We start from the raw sequence: 8,416 nt of genomic DNA on the forward strand, positions 1-8,416 counted from the left end.
CACCGAGAAAGCACCAATACAATCTTCGACCATCTCGACAACCCTACTATCTCACATTACTAAAACTCCACCAGAAGCACCTGAAGAAGCTAAATATGTCCAACCTACAAATGAACCTCTCCACAAACTACAAATTATACTCCTGTCAATAAAATCTAGTTTGGTTTCTTGGAGGCAAACAACATATTATTTTTAGCACTTATTGTAGTTTATGAGCCCAATAATGCATATAATATGCAGAGACAATATTTAAGAAATAAAGCTTGTACTCCATTCCATTCACCATGCATATTATTTCCTCCATAATATCCCCGACCTCGAATATTCTCAATTTGAAGGTCGTAACGAGAAAGAACACATATATAATTTTTTAGAGTTAGTGTCATAGTATCTTTGACATGCATAATATGAAAAAATCGCTCTCTAATAAAATAATCTTTATCAACAAACCTCAAAATGATAACTATCTGTTCTCTTTTGGACTCATCCCGAGCTTCGTCAATGAGAATACAAAATTTGGCATCCCCGATTTGGAAGACAAAATACAACATTTTTCGATGGTGAGTACTCCAATCAATTTGAATATCTTTGAAACCAAGAAAATTGGAATCGGCGATGTTGATTGCCTATTCCTAAAAATGGATATTCTAAAAGTTTAGGTTGATATGGACCAGCTTTAAGATAGGCACACCAGATCTCATCTTGTAGGTTAGTAGGAAATTTCCATATTTGTGAATGTAATCCTGGATCATGTTCCAAAGAGGTAGCATCCATCTCTTCAGGTTGAATTCTTGAAGTTTTAGAGGGACGCTCATCAGTGATAGAAGCATCACGTTCCGTTGTTACCGAACTATCTAAACGTCTATTACTCTCCAAATTGTCCGCGTCTTTTTAAAAAAAGAATCAACTGTTCTCGGCTTGCTCATATTTTTCTTTACTTTAAGAAAAATTTATAGATCAATAATAAATTTGAGAAGTATCTAATAAGTAATGATATAAAGTTAGTTTTTTTTTTTTTTTGTATAGTTTGTATTACACTTTTAATAAGTGAAAAAAAAACATGTGAATAACAAATAAATTTCACAAAAGTAAGTGAACAAAAAAAAAAAAACATGTGATTATGTGAGTCCCTCACAAATAAATTTACAATCACTGGTTCATCACAAATAAAAAAAACCTGTGGCTCATCAATGGCTCATGCTCAAGATAAATTATAATCATCATGATTCATAAACTTCTAGATCCATGGATTTAGAGCATTAAAAATGAAGATGAAAGGAAATAAAATAGAGTTGTTCTTGCAACTAAATAATAATAATATACGTCTGTTTAGATTACCATACCCGGAACTGTAAATCTAGTATTATTGGTGGGGACTGCTTTAGGAGAAAACCAACCGGAAACTATGGTTTGTGCAGCTGTGTTTTGGCTCTAGTGTTAATGTTGTAGAGAATGAGAAGAAAGGTTAAAAGAGACAGGTTGTGTAGTAGAGAAAGAGAGATACACGGTATCATATATGTGATGGATTGAGTAACAGTGCAAGTGTGTCAGAATATAAAGTCAAAATATTAGATTAATCCCACGCCGAAGGCTGTGTTCAAATAAAAAATTGTGTTCAGTTAGTAGCATGTCAAATCACTAGAGTTAGAGTGAGAGTGTGTGAGTATTGTAGGATGTTAGAGTCTAGGGTGTCTGGTGTTAAGAGTCTAGGGTGTCAAGTGAAGTGAAAGTCATCTATATTATATTAATTTTTTTTTTAAAATTTGGGGGCTACGTGAGTATTGGGGTGCAATTTCAGTAAAAGTTTTGGAGAAAATACCGCCCCTCTACCTTCTATACAGTTCCACCTCTGGTGGAGATGTTGTTATTTCTGTTCACGGATTGATTTTAACATTCATTTTTCTGTGCACGTTGATGAATGCCCCGAGTAAACATTCTCCTGTATGATAGTTGTTATTTTTATTTTTTTGAAAAAAAAAATAACAGGTTCAAGTTCTTTGGTTTTTTTATTAAATCCATGGGATGCGTGCTCGTTTATGAAGTATATTTCTTGCACATTGGCTTTCACAGAATGCAATGACTCGTTTAGTATATTTTGAAGTTCATATTGTATACAGGCGTTTGTATAATATGTTTGGATTTTTTAATTCTTATAAAATCTTTCTGTTTAGTTCTTTTTTTTCCCCTTCATCTTGGGGGTGAGGAGGGTTGACAAACAATCATGTTCATTAATAGATGGGCTGCACTATATTGCATTGCTTGGAAAATTTTCAAATACAAATGCTATTCTTGGACTTTAATTTCATATGTGAATTAACTTATCAAAAAAAAAGGAAAAAAAAAAAATTCATATGTGAATTACTTAAATGAAAAATCACTTAAAATATAATGCATCTCAATTGGCATGACTGAAAATGATACAATGTTTTGTAAGTTTGAAGATGTTAGCACTCAAGATGAAGAACATTTTTCATTTTCGAAACGTATTAAGTTTGTATGTGTGTAAAACTCATTTGTCTTCTCAATTATAATAACATTTGCTTACGAAATAGTAAAAATAATAATGTTTAGTCAAGGAACTTCTTGGTAGAAACAGAACTAAAAGCCTTGGCCACAGAGAAATTTTACAAAAGTAAGGTAAGTTTGTACTTTGTAATATTACTTTGTAAAACCTCTTTGTGCAAGTAACAATTCTTCTTTTACAACAAAATGTGATTACTGCAAAAAGCTTTCAATTGTCAATTGTGTAGTGTGTCAGGGAAGGGGCATCATAGTACCACCTGAAGAGCCAAGAAACAGAAGTGAAAGCTATTTGGTGTCTCTTGCAACAAAATAAGTTTCAATTGTAAGTTTTCCCTAACGAAGATTTATTTGACTCTTTGTGATATGCTCCCCCCACTGCAGAACAGTCAATTGATCCCCACGATCCCCCACTTATCATTGGATTTCAGCTTCTCTTCTTTCCAGTTCTGTTTCAAAGCTCTAGGTACACCTTCTGTTTAATGGTTTCAGTTTTATTTCCTTCTCTACACTGTAGGTTATCAGTTTTCTTTATTTCGAACTACAAAGTGCCTGCATTATGAATTTATGACTGTGAAACCTTCTCTATTTTCGTAGCAATATATATATATATATATATAAAAGAAACCTTCTCTAGTTTCTCTGTCACTCTTTATATATTTGTGTACATGTATGTAATCAAGAATTATTGATGAAAATAATAGGCAGAGCCTATGCACACGTTTTTAATCCCAGCTAAGCTGGCAGTTTATAAACTTAATTACTGGCTTTTGGCCAGAGAGCAGAGGCACAAATCATATACGAAGTCTGATCTTATACCCATATATACTATTATGCATTTCCAGAATTTCTTTCTGAAATGGGACGGTTTGGCCATAAAGACTGGACAACGAAAAATGATTTGTATCAATCTCCGTGCCTAGAAATAAGTAAGAAAATAAAATATATATGTGTGTGTGTATATATATATATATGTGTGTGTGTATATATATATATATATATATATATATATGGAGGAAGTGGATGGTGTGGGGATATCCTGTCATTTTCTATCACACAGGTGTAACTATCATATGAGGTCCGCATTCTTTTGGTACACGGAATTAATTATCCCTTAAATCTGTTTGAGAAATGTTTTAGCCGAATCTTATAAAATAAACTCACAAACTGATATGAGTTAATATGGTAAATCAAATTGTAAAGTTTATTCTAAAGTAAATCTAGCATGTTATATGAAGTCATGTCAGTTTCTAAGTTTGTTTTTGTAAAATATCTTTGTTTCTATAATATTTTTCTCATTTATTTACCATTTTATAAGGGGGAATAATTATTCCATAAGAATACACCTTCCTTGAAATAAAGAATATCTATTCCTCTAAAAATAAGAAGAGCTATCATTGAGGCATTGAAAGTTAGATTAGGAAATATTAAAAAAATCACTCATTTTGTTAAAATAATTTTTTTTAATTAAAAATTATTGGGGGCGGCTACCAAACTCTAGAGGTGGTCAAACCAACCCGAAATGGGTTTTCAAAAGCCATCCCAAAGGCCACGGGGTGGCATGGGCTGTGGGTGGTTGGCCGCCACCGCTTTTTTATTAGATTAAATTAGTAAACTTCGTTGGAAAAAAAAAATAGGGGTTTAGGTATTTTAGAAATTTTAATATAATTTAAATGAAGGCGTCATATACTGCCATCAAACAAATACTAGGAATGTCCATTATGCGTATCCTAGTGAAGTCTGAAGTACTGGGCCTTTTTTTTTTTTTTCTTCTTCATGAAATCTCATGAGGTTAAAATATTAAACATGAGCTAATCATATTTAACTTCATAAGTTCATTTTATTGAATTAAAGATTTTACTTCAAGAAATGTATAACAAAGCCTTACACCGCACAATTCTACCTAATCAACATGTGATTTGTCATTTTTATCATTCTATTTAAACAAACACATATTTAAGTATTAATATAGAAGAGTAAAAATGATAAATCATATGTTGATTAAGTAGAAGTGTTTGGTATAAGACTTTCATGTATATTTTCTTTTACTTTTAATCTAATCCTATTTTACTCGTGCTTAATTTTATTTACTCTTAATAATTTATTGCCTCCCATGGTATTTGGAAGGCTTTCTAAGTGACCTTAGCTTTGTGTTTTGGAATTCATGCTTACTGAAGTATAAGATGTCTTCTTGTGTTTATGAAATCTTGTTGTAATGTTGCCGCCTGGGCTTAATTGAATTATCCCATCTTTAACTCTTTAGGTTGGTCCTAGGTGATTCCTTTGGTTTTCAGGTTCTTCTGAGTTAAAAGTGGTTTGGCCTTTCCTGTGTATCTAGCTTTCCATTATTCTGGCATAGTGCTATAGTCTCGATTTGTCAAACATAGAGGATGGTCTATGGGAGAGATATTGCTGAGATACCTGAAACTGAAGACACCTGCTATAATCTCAAAAGAAGAATAGAATAATATTCATAAGGATCAACCTCCAACTAATTCATGCGAAAAGTTAAAGTCAATTGGAATTAGGCGTCATTTTTAAGAACTGGCTTGTAGGCTTTTATTACCAATCTCTTAAATTTAGTTGGCAGGCTTCATCTACTTAAATTATTCATTCAATATAATAAATGCTTTTACAACTAATGGTATGCCTTGTGATATTCAATGGCTTTCTAATTAAACATTAGGTTGGAACTTGAGGATTCAAGCCGGGTCCGGTTGTTTCAATGTAATGCTTCGGAAATAAATGGTATGCACAGTAGAACCTGCAATGAAAATCTGTTATGACCCTCCATGGCAATGAAGACCAGGGTAGCTGTTGGCACTTGGCAAGGGGTGGAGAAGAGCAAGCTGAGTATGAAGGGCTAAACTGGAACCAATACTATAAAGTTGCATCAATATTTCAACCTTGAGGACAAGGTTCTTTGAAGGGGTGGATAATGTAATGAACCCAATTAAGTTGGGCCGAACTTGATGGGCCTCCAAATTAGTTGTTACCATTTTATTGTATTTGAGTTGTTAATTTGTTAGTGGCCCGTGGGGCTTAGGTAGTGGAGAAGGAAATCAGTCCATTTTGGTTAGAGTCGATTAGAGGTGCTCTAAGTATATGTACTGAGTCGTCCTTGCGGGAGGGGTATCTGGAATCGATTATTGTTGAAACAGTTTGTATTTTCATTTGGGAGGAATTGGGGATCTCGAATACCCCAAGGCGTAACCATTTCCATCTTCATCTTCTTTGTGATTATCTTATTCATTTTATCCAACAGCAGCCCTTACTTCATTACTCTACCATTTCTTATTACAACACAGTATAGATTTACTGGGTTCATTACAATTGGTATCTAGAGCCATCGATTCTTCCATGGATGGAATAACCTTCAACAACCAGCCAATAAACTTGCTGCCACTGATGGAAAAAGCTCTTGAAAAAATGTTACACATCACAGAATTATTTGATCGAATGCACGCAAATTGCAAGGTTTACAAGCAACAAGTTGAGGAATCCTTCTTGGCCTGGGAAGACCAAGCTGCAGAGGAGGGAGTTGAAAAGGGAGCTATGGCTTCAATCGAATATTCACAAAAATGGATAGTGCAGGAAAAAAAGGGAACGACGAATGTAGATGAGATCGTGGAAGAAAGAATAGAAAAGGCACCAGTGAAGGAGAAAATTGTAGCGATGCCAACAGAGACTGATCCCAAAGAAATCACTCCATCCATTCTTAAAAATCCAAACCCAAAATTAAATTCTAAAATCTCGGATTTCCATCTCCGATTGTCTTTCCCTTCATTTCCTCTCAGAAAGTACTTCCTCTTTCCTTCATTTTCGTCAGTCATACTTTGCAGTAACCATACAATGACAGAAGATGGCCCAACCATCAGGATGGATCGCGGCACCAGATGGGAGTTTGATCCTGGTGGGGTCTATTTTTATTATCTCTACTCCTCCTCCCATGCCGATTCCCTCCTCCAACCCTTCATTCTGGCCCTCGATTCCACCTACGCCAAGGTCGTTGAGTCTGTCCTCGATTGCACCTTCAACTTATTCTCCCTCAACCCCATCTGTGCCAAGATTGACCGCCCCAGTCCTAGTAGCAACAACACATCCTCTGTTTACAAGATGATTGACGGCTTGTGCAGGTCGGCTGGTCTCGGAGAGGAAGCCATTGAGCTGGGTGTGCTCCATGTTTTCCTTTCCGCCGTTCGATTCCCCAGAGTCTTGATCTGGGGCGATTCCTTGGTGCATGTAGTCAGGACCTGCTATAATGTGTATCTCGGTGGATTGAATGGAATCAAATCATTGTGGGGAATCTTAGATCCTTTAGCCCTTGAAGAAGGGATACTAGAACGCTATCCCATTTTTCTGGACCCTATACTCAATCATATCAGTGATTGGCTTGAGGGCTATCTTGCTCGGAAGATGATGCTAGGATTGGCATTTGGTGCATTTCCAGATCCAGTAGCTGACAAGCTTATGGTTGCTGCCACATTGGTCTTATTGTGTACCAGACCCGTTGAAATACCAATGTTTGGGCAAGTGCCATGGCTATGGGCTGTACCTTCAATATTACAAATCGGTAAGAAACGTTTTGTTCATTATCTGTTTGATATATTGCCACTTAAAGTGGTGTTTAAGCCCTTTGATAGAGGAGGGAAAATAAATTCGAAATCTAAGGTGCCTTTTTATATATCGTCGATATGGAGGCCGCAAGAAGAGTTTAGTATTATGGTGAACAATTCAAACCAGCCATTGGTGCACGTTTGGTTGCAGAGGAGTGAGGATGGTCAGAGGTTTATTCCTTCCCTGGAAAATCTTTTTGTTTTGGATTTTGTGGATAAAGATATTGCGAATGTCAATCCTGTAAAGCCTCTTCCAATAGAGTCTACTCCTTTCAAACTTATGGAGGAAGTGAAATATTTGAAAGAGTTGGCTGCTAAATTGCGTGGTGTAAATGTTTGGAGTGTGGGTGACAATTGTGTCATTGCTATTAACCTTGAGGACAAGGTTCTTTTGAGGGGGGAGGATGTTATGATCCTCCATGGCAATGAAGACTAGGGTAGCTGTTGGCACTTGGCAAGGGGTGGAGAAGAGCAAGCTGAGTATGAAGGGCTAAACTGGAACCAATGCTATAAAGTTGCATCAATATTTCAACCTTGAGGACAAGGTTCTTTGAAGGGGTGGATAATGTAATGAACCCAATTAAGTTGGGCCGAACTTGATGGGCCTCCAAATTAGTTGTTACCATTTTATTGTATTTGAGTTGTTAATTTGTTAGTGGCCCGTGGGGCTTAGGTAGTGGAGAAGGAAATCAGTCCATTTTGGTTAGAGTCGATTAGAGGTGCTCTAAGTATATGTACTGAGTCGTCCTTGCGGGAGGGGTATCTGGAATCGATTATTGTTGAAACAATTTGTATTTTCATTTGGGAGGAATTGGGGATCTCGAATACCCCAAGGCGTAACCATTTCCATCTTCATCTTCTTTGTGATTATCTTATTCATTTTATCCAACAGCAGCCCTTACTTCATTACTCTACCATTTCTTATTACAACACAGTATAGATTTACTGGGTTCATTACAAAATCTAGCATTGCCCGTTTAATAGTTCTTGAGGAATGGCTACTCCTTCCCTCCCAGACCATCCCCCCCAACCCCCCCTCTCCCGGTTTTATGATAAGAAAGGTATGGATTTTATTCATGTAATGTCCCGGTCTCAGAAGTTCAGGAAGTTAGTTCTTGTTATCTAAAATCATCTACCATAACATAATTATATATACTTCAAAGACTCCATAAAATATTACTTTATCTATTCCTCCACAGAGGTACCAAAGAAATACCTTAATAAAATAAACTAAAATCTTCATAAAGACTCTAAAATATCTATGTCTCAAAATATCCAAA

General features: G+C 35.8%; 1 long non-coding RNA gene across 1 annotated transcript; it reads left to right on the forward strand.

The window, feature by feature from the left end:
* The first annotated feature begins 1,130 nt into the window (after nt 1-1,130).
* LOC118348063 lies at nt 1,131-5,736 on the forward strand. Its single transcript, XR_004801201.1, has 2 exons — nt 1,131-2,986; nt 5,207-5,736. It is a non-coding gene; the product is annotated as an uncharacterized LOC118348063 (long non-coding RNA).
* Nucleotides 5,737-8,416: the final 2,680 nt, after the last annotated feature.

This window comes from Juglans regia, chromosome 3 (assembly GCF_001411555.2).
Source record: "Juglans regia cultivar Chandler chromosome 3, Walnut 2.0, whole genome shotgun sequence".
Lineage (NCBI taxonomy): Eukaryota > Viridiplantae > Streptophyta > Magnoliopsida > Fagales > Juglandaceae > Juglans > Juglans regia.